Here is a 9,601-nt window from a genome sequence, read left to right on the forward strand (position 1 = left end):
CTCCAGCATAGTACAACAAAGTTCCTTTTAAGTCAGTAAACTAAAACTGTTAATGCAAAATTCAAATATCCTTCGACAAACTATACATTTGGCCTGCCTAAGGGGGGCCTACAACACATTGTGCCCAGGGGCCTCCGAATTCTTAATCCGGCCCTGCACCTCACCCCGGACCTCACTAATTTTCAAACCCTGGTTACGGCCATGGTTGGAAGTAAACTCTGCGGGAGAGAGGCCCTCCAGGACCAACGTTCCCCACCCGCCATAGGGTCAAAACATGTCCAGCCATGCAGGGGTTAAATGTAACAACCTTTTTTTCTTGTGCAATAAAGTTTGAATTTTAAATAGCTATGTTGTTGACTTAAATGTGACTATAAAGAAGAAAAAATCTGTGTATATATATATATACACACATAGGCCTATATATATAAATTCTTTATTTAGTTATTTTATTTTCTCCACTGAAGAGTGAGATCCCGGCCAGCCTTGGCCCCTCATAAGATATTTATTTCCAAAAGCACATCAGGTATGGCCTATTGTAGGGATGCCAGTGTAAATTTGTGCCAGCCCTGGAAAAAAAAAAGGAGCAAGTCTCCCAGATCATTCGGAATAACAGCCCTGATTCTATTTTCGTTGTGTGTGATTTACGCCCCGCTTCCTCTATGTGCTGTCTGAGGAAACAGATGCGCGGGACTGTGCTTTTCCTCAATTCCTGGGAGAGGGATTGTGGCCCAGCCCGACCGAGGCTCTGGCTCCCTGCGCTCGTGAGAGAGGCTGATAAACGCTACTTATATGGACTCTTTAGTTCCCTTTTCTGCAATTCTCCATTTCCTTCTGGTTTCCACTTGCGTATGTCCGTGTGGGCCGGTCGGGCTTCCCCTCGATCCGCGCGGGACAGGGCAAGGTCAGCAGCGCCCGGTGATGACGTCACTAGGGCACTTCATACGGTGGAATGAATGGGCCGCGATTTGGGACTCGCCCGCCGGACACAGTGGCCCTTTGATCAGGACGGGTCACGCGGCACTGTGATGATGAGGTCACTCCAACAAATGCTTATCGGTGACTGTTGGCTACTAATGAGCTGCGAGGTGTGTGTGTGTGTGTGTGTGTGTGTGTGTGTGTGTGTGTGTGTGTGTGTGTGTGTGTGTGTGTGTGTGTGTGTGTGTGTGTGTGTTCAGACTCCAGCTCACAGGCTGCAATGCGCACAGAAAACTAGTCCAACTAGAAGTTAAAACACCGTTGAGAGAAGGAGGAGGGTCGTGTCAATGATGCTTGATTCAGGATGCGCAATAACTCACTGGAATAGGTGTATATTGATAGGTCTATATCTGTATATAGGTGTATATTGATAGGTCTATATCTGTAGGTGTATATTGATAGGTCTATATCTGTATATAGGTGTGTATTGATAGGTCTATATCTGTATATAGGTGTATATTGATAGGTCTATATCTGTATATAGGTGTATATTGATAGGTCTTAAGTACAATTTAATAAAAGTAGCCTACAATTTAAATGCTTAAATTTTCAAATTCTTGAGAAAAAAAAGACAGGCTTATGTTGTTCTGTATTTTTATCTCATCATGGCAAAGCAAAAATAAACTATTTAATAACATGATTTTCTAACTTGTGTTCTCAAGATTTCCAGATTGGGAATATTGATTTTTTTTTTTTTTTTTTTATCCATTTAATCAATTACAGATTCTGTTTAGCAAAACAATATTTTTTTGCATATAATGTTGTCCATTTTGATTGTTTTGTCTAATAATTTCTTCATTTATCTTAAACTTTGTTGAAAAGCTATTAAAGCTGTTTTATAAATGGCATTTATTTACTTATAGGCCTAGTATAACCTGTAAAAAAAAAAAAAAAAAAATTAGGCATTTTTCTCTAATCGGGTATTCTACAAGAATAATTAGGCTGATATAATTATTATATCAATAATTCATTATTTTGTATTTAAGGTGATCTTGATACAGCTGATCTTGAGATGATTTAAAAGAGGAAGGCTGTTGAGTTAAGAGTAAAGTTGGAATGGGACACTATTATCTTCTATGAAAAGGGAAGTGAATGAATACACGTCGTCAATAAAGAAAAATGGCTTTACTGACCGCTGATGCATTATTGTTGTGTCATAAATGGTCAATGATTCTTCATGATGCATGGAGCTTCTCGTGGATAAGAGCGCCATCTACAGGATGCTTTAAACACAACACACTGCGGGCGCATGCGCACATGATGATGTGATGTCAGGTAAATCACTGGCTGATAGCAGCAATCCATATGCAATATGATCTTAGATTTTAGATTTTGAATTTATTGGGATTATTACTACACAGAGAGAAAAAAAATTCACTGGGGCAGTACCCTTAAAAGAACATCTTTTTTACCACATAAAGGTTCAGAGTAGCACCTTAAGGTAGCCTACGTATTTGTACTTTAAGGTACTAATATGCATCTTTTAGGAGTAAAAAGGTACATATATGTCATTTTAAGGGCTGTACCCCGAAAGGTAAAAAATTTACACCTTTTTTCTCTGTGTAAATTTTCAAAATATGGAAGGGTTCATTTAACCACATTCTTCCATTTCTTGGATCCAAACATGTAGTTTCCATCCTCACACAGCGCTTATATTATGAGGACTTCAGAACTGCTTTCTGACAGGGGAAGAATGATTGCGAACCTGTTTTAGGAACATAATAACCACCTATTGTTTTTGGATCATGGTGCCGTTGCACATTATGCTCAATCAAGAGCCAAGGCACAGTTTTTCTGTGTAAAGTCTCTCTCAGATGAGCTCGGCCTACAGCTCCACCTACTGGTCATAAGGAGAGTTTATCTGATCTGAGCTGCAGACTCTTTCTCTAGAAACCTCTTCGTTTATGATCGGTGCATCACAGTAAAATTTAAAACAGCTGCTTCCTGTGCGAATTTATTGTGAAATGTAATTTATTCCTGTTATCAAAGCTGAATTTTCAGTGTGTCACGTGATCCAGGAATCATTCTGATATGATGATTTGATGCTCAAGAAACATTGTTGAAAATATTTGTGCTGCTGAATATTTCTGAAGAAAATATGCTACATTTTTTCATGATACTTTGATGAACAAAACATTGAAAAGAAGAGACCAATTTAAAGTGTGCTATCCTGAATAAAACTAGGCCTATTCATTTCTTTATAGGGGGAAAACACGCACTGACCCAGAACTTTAAATGTGGCTGAACTAGAACAGGCTATTAAATGCTGGTGGAAATTAATTAATTATCCTGCAACTCTTGCTATTTATTATTATTATTATTATTATTATTATTATTATTATTATTTTACGCATGGATATAGAATGCCTGAACTAATGCATTTGCTGAGAATCAGCGATTTTTACACAAAACACCTCACTTTTTCTCTAAATCAGGTTGTGATAATGAAACCAGGCAAAATTTAAAATACATTTGAAAATGTAAAAAAGCGAAGGTGTTCACTACGGGGGTTGTCGGGTCCATCAGCAGATCCTCCTCCCTGTCCGGAGATTTATTCAGAAGACTTGCTGACCGCAGCTGCTGCCACACACAGCCCATGCAGCCCGGGTTACATAATTCACTTATTTTTAATAGGATATAAAACTTTGGTTAATTATTGCCTTAAGTGCTGTCCTGAAACCCAGAAAGATCACGCAGTGTGTCTGGGCCGTGAGTGACGTCACGAGGCGACAGGTCAAGCCTGGCATCACTCAGCTTTCTGCCGCTTATTCCTTTTCATTTATTGATTTTTCACTTGCAGGATCGAGTTTTATTGTGATTATTTCAGCATAAATGTTATGAAAAGCGAATCGCCCCTCACAGGCCCTCGTTAAGGCAATCATTTCACAGGTTACAAAACACGTTCAGTCAGCAGCTCAGGGCCTTCGAGACCTCAAGCACGTGACGAGGTGTGTGTGTGTGTGTGTGTGTGTGTGTGTGTGTGTGTGGGATTTGATACATCCATTGTCTCGGCTCTAAACTCTAACAGAGAGGTTTTTGATCAACGAGTGGAAGATCTCAGTGAGAAGTCACACTCAACACATCAATCAACATCTGCACAGCTCATACTGAACAACACATGAGCAGCCCAGCTACAGTGTGTGTGTGTGTGTGTGTGTGTGTGTGTGTGTGTGGAGATCTCAAAAGACCCGATGGATCAACATCACCACACACTCAGAAGGAAAAGCAGAGGCAAAAGAACATAACATCAGAAGAACAACTAAAGTGCCAGAGGGCCACATTATATCCGCACTTGTCCATTCTGGAGATGACAAAGTTTCATTAGGCCTATTCAGAGCATGGTGTCTAGGTTGTTTAACACTTGTGCATCAATTAAAAAAAGTTACACATTGGTTACACAAAATGTTTGTGTCCAAAAATCTTGTCATACAATTTTGAAGCTTGGGAGCACAGTTTGGTCTCATTTTAAAGAAGACTCTTAGATTATTGCTGAAGTAAAAGTGAAACCAAAAAAAAAAAAAAAAAAAAAGTTAAAGATGTTTAAGTTTATAAAAATGATTTATGAACAATATTTTATATAAAGAATATATTTTATGGAACATGTTGAACTCTAAAACTGCTAGTAAATCAAAACCATAAGTTTGAAGTTGTGTTCCAAATTTGAGGTTGATATCTCAGAAAAAAAGCTTTCAGTCGATTTTGTTTGAGTTTTTCTCTCTCAAATATTTCAAGCACACACACACACACACACACACACACACACACACACACACACACACACACACACACAAACACACACATTTTTTTTATTACACACATACAAACCACACACACCCACACAATTATCGCTGCATAATTTATTCAATTGGCTCAATAACAAGCAGAAAACAGGAATATATAGGCCAAACCTATAGAAAATGGCACCATTTGGTAAATAAAATTGAAATGTAAACAAAAATGAAATTCATTCTTGCCAACAGAATGAAAGCATATTAACAAATATTGCATGGTTTTTAATGGGTTTCAATTGGGCTATTTTTGTCCTTAAGGTCCTGAGTGATCTACTGCAAACTAGATTTATGAAAGGAAATGGGTGAAATGGTAAAATTCCAATAAAAATACACACCTGTGCCAAAATGTATGCAGTTGGCATTAACACAGAAAAAACGATCAAAAAAACGAAACTGCAAAAGACAAAGATATGTCCATAAGGTTGCACAAAAGTTAAGTCACCATGAAATCAAAATTGACTTCATGTTCTTCATAATCTTGAATGAGAATAACTCCCCCTCTTCTCTTAAGAGAAGAGAAGAGGGGGAGTAAAAAGTGAACAGTTGGATCAACTTAAAAAAATTACTTCAATTGGTAACACCTAAAGAAATTAAGTTTTCTCAACTTAAATTATCAAATTTTTCACGATAAAACGTGATAATTTAAGTTGAGAAAACTTAATTTCTTTAGGTGTTACCAATTGAAGTAATTTTCTCTTCTCTTCTCTTCTCTTCTCTTCTCTTCTCTGATGACGAGGTCAGGGCAACCTTTCACTCGGATATACCATACAACAAAAGAAAAGACTATCGCGACTTCCATTATCAAATATTCAACTCTGTGCTTGCTACATGAAACTGTAGCCTATTGTTCGTCTTTCATTTATTTTCAGATTATTCTTGCATTATTAAAAACAGTGAATTATTAAACAAAGATATTATGAAATGACTGAAATGCTGGCCATCTTGAGTATTTCCGCATGACGTTGCAGTCGTCGGGTCTCGAGGCCTTGACTGGAAACAGTGAACGTCTTCTTGACTGATAAACCGAGTGTCTCGGTATACAAACCTCTGAGAGAGAAGTCTTCAGCTATCGCTTTATTGTTCACAACTGGATACAGCTGTTAAAACAGTGTTATTGCTGGAGAACAGGAGACCTGAGCTGCATTTCTCTCGGCTCGAGTGACACTGACACTTTTATAGCACTGAATGGACTGTTTACAATCAGAATAAATCAGATTATCACCCACAGACATTAGATAAAACGACCCGAGAGACTCATTAAAGGTCACAGTGTTCAGCAGAACATAATGCCACCCTGTCCAAGAGCTTTTAGATGTTTAATTAAGAAACAAATGATCTGGAACTAAAATGCGGTTACCAGTGTTGCGAAGACAGATAAGAGAGAGAGAGAGAGAGAGAGAGAGAGAGAGAGAGAGAGAGAGAGAGAGAGAGAGAGAGAGAGAGAGAGAGAGAGAGAGACGCTTCCTTTCGTCGCCTCTTTCAACTGTAACAAAATATGCTTCTCTAATAAATCTGAATCAGACATCTGCCAATAAATAAACGAGCTCTAATATTGGAAGTGAGAGTGGCTGTTTTATTATGCTAGTATTTCATCTGTCACATTGTGGTAATAATGACACACATTATAACCATCTCATAAAACTGCGATAAATCATCACACACCCCTGCATTCACGCTTCTACCAGAGAGCTTTTTGCCAAGGCCATTTACGTCGATTTATTCAACTATTACAAGTAGGATGCTGCCTACATGTGAAATGACTTTTGTTATTAGTTCAATATGCCAACGCATGGATGGCCAGCAGGTGGCGCACTGGACTATGGTTTTATTAATGGCCTTGTGGTGTGTAAAAACCAGTCTGACTGCATCTTTCTCCACACAACATTTTGGTTTGATTGGTGGATGATGTCATGTACACATTTGCGTGATTACATGGTTTATTGCATATGAATGTAGGCCTTCACTTTCTAATTTCTGAGAGTAATTACAGCATCATATTGCATAATTTCCTCAGGAACACAATGGATGACAGTGAACAGGTATTGCTCTCAAGAGAAAGCCTTGATATCAAATATCAAACTAGGCAGCATTTATCTTAAAGAAGGCTAACACAGGCACATCCTTTCACAAGATTACGTTTGTTATAGTTTTAAAAATAGATACAACATGGAAACAAGTAGTATTGTTACACTTTGTGTTTGTGAAACATTAGTGTTGTTATGTTGAACTTATGTCTGTGAACTTATCTGAAATAAAACCACCTAAAGACCAGTTGGAAATGTAATGAAATGATGAGTGAGAGTTCGGTTTATAGGGAATTCTTTGTTTGGTTTGGTTTTCACTGTATTTACTGTAATTCCTAAACCATAGGCTATGAGTCAGTGTTGATACACACACACATCCACAGGAGGACACTGGACTGTTTACAGTCACAGACGCAATGTTGCAGGCGTTTGAGTTGCATCATCTCAATTATAGTGCAGTTGTGCTGTCATCAACGAGACAAACAGTGTCCAGACCAGACGCTGAGATAAACTGTACAGTATACACTGCCTGAGATTTTTAAAATCATTTTATGTCAATACTACTCATTTAGAATTTGTTTTAATTCGTACGTGAGGTATTTTTTACAAACTGGAAATTGACACTAGTACAACTGATCATATTACAAGTGTTCCAAAAATGTTCACTATCCAGCCTTTCTAGATCACATTTAACATACAGACTTGGTTTGATGGCTTTGATTGACCTTTCATTGACCAATCAATCAATCAATCAATCAATCAATCAATCAATCAATCAATCAATCAATCAATCAATCAATCAATCAATCAATCAGTCAGTCAGTCAATCAGCCAATCAATCAATTAATCCATCAGTCCGTCCATCCATCCATCCATCCATCCATCCATCATCCATCCATCTATCAGTCCGTCCCTCCGTCCATCAACCCATCCATCCATCCATCCATCCATCCATCCATCCATCCATCAATCAATCAATCAATCAATCAATCAATCAATCAATCAATCAATCAATCAATCAATCAATCAATCAATCAATCGTTTGCTCCATCCATCCTTCCATTAAAGCTACAATATGTAATTGTTTTCGCCGCTAGGGGTCGCTAACCTCTTACAATAACAAAGGCGTCGGTTGATGACGCATAAGCGGATTTATGGAACTTGTCGTCATGCCGATGAATCTAATAATGTTCATGGATGAGTGAATACATTGATGTTTTAACATGACAGTCACGATTGCTAATGAGAGACAGATATCAGCGCAACACACGAGTCCCGTGGATATAAAGGAATGAGGATATTTCACTCTACCGAACTAACTTACCCGCTAGTGCTGAATAATACTCACACAGGTCAGTTTATTAGACGAATTAAACGTGTGAGGATACGCAGCGCTGTTTCACTTGGTCTACGCTATCACACTAAACTGCATTTGAGTGTGTTGAAAGTTATAATGTTATTCTATGTGTTAGTTTGTTGGCTGTATGAGATTAGCAGTGAGATAGATCAACATTAGAATAACATACTGATCATATTCTAACATTTCATCATGTTGAGCTATATAACATTAACATATAACTATATAACAGTTTTATGTACATTTGCTCACCTCTACATTTGCTTGTCTCTGTCAAGTCAAAGTTAGTCACGGACGCTAGCTCTCGGCATCTCGAAAACGCCACGCTGATATTGATCCTTGTTTTAGTTCTCCTTTTGTCCCAAAGTCTGCTTGCCATGGTCCATAATGTTTGAACCAAACAACAAAAGCGTTAGCATGCCGCTAGACGTAACGCAGTTGTCCACATCTGTCACCATGGTTACTATGAGCGGAAACCAGGGATAACGCGGATATTACGTCATTGACAGGCGACAAGTGGGACAGGGCGACAGGGACAAGCCATTATTTAACATTGGAATTTCTCTGAAATTAAAAATCTTTGGTAATTTTTGGGATATTGTAAGTACACAACTGCAGGAAATATATAACACTGTGCAAGTGACTTTTGGATATTTTATTACAAAAATCTTACATATTGTAGCTTTAATCAATCAATCCATCCATCTATCGATTTATCCACCGATCCATCAATCCATTTATCCATCCATCAACCAATCCATCCATCCATCCATCCATCCATCCATCCATCCATCAACCAATCCATCCATCCAACAACTGCTAATATCAGTATATCTTTCATATTAAATTATATTAATAAGTATATATTATAAGGGCCAACATTTGGCAACAGTACTACTGATAGATGATTAGTTTGGTGGGTATAATATTGTGTGTTTCATATTTTCTATGGCCATGTGTCCACTGCCTTATAGATATGTCAAAAACTATTTTCTGTATAGCTAAAGTCGCTGTATGTAGCCTACATAGAAATATATCTATATTTAAATGCATAACATATTTATTAGGATCAGCAGAAATTGAAACAACAAAATGGTAACACTTTACAACAGTCTCATTTGTTAAGATTATTTAATGCATTAGTTAACATGAACTATGGGCAATATATTTTTACAGAATTTAGTAGCCATTGTTAAACTAACTTTTTTTTGTTCAAAATGTATATAATGAATCCATCTTGCAAACCGTGTTTTTTTCTTATCCTGAATCACTACGATACGCCTAAAATAAGTGTTTATATTGGGACTATTTTAGACCAACCGCTGCGGAGTAGCCCAGTACCTGCGTGACTCGTCATATACATAAACAGGGAGAAGTAGCTCCGGCTACAATGTTCCTCCGCAAGACGCATGTTTTGTTTATTAACCGCTACTGAAGTGTCCGACAGCGCCTCT

Source organism: Scardinius erythrophthalmus, assembly GCF_964197995.2.
Source record: "Scardinius erythrophthalmus genome assembly, chromosome: 6".
NCBI lineage: Eukaryota > Metazoa > Chordata > Actinopteri > Cypriniformes > Leuciscidae > Scardinius > Scardinius erythrophthalmus.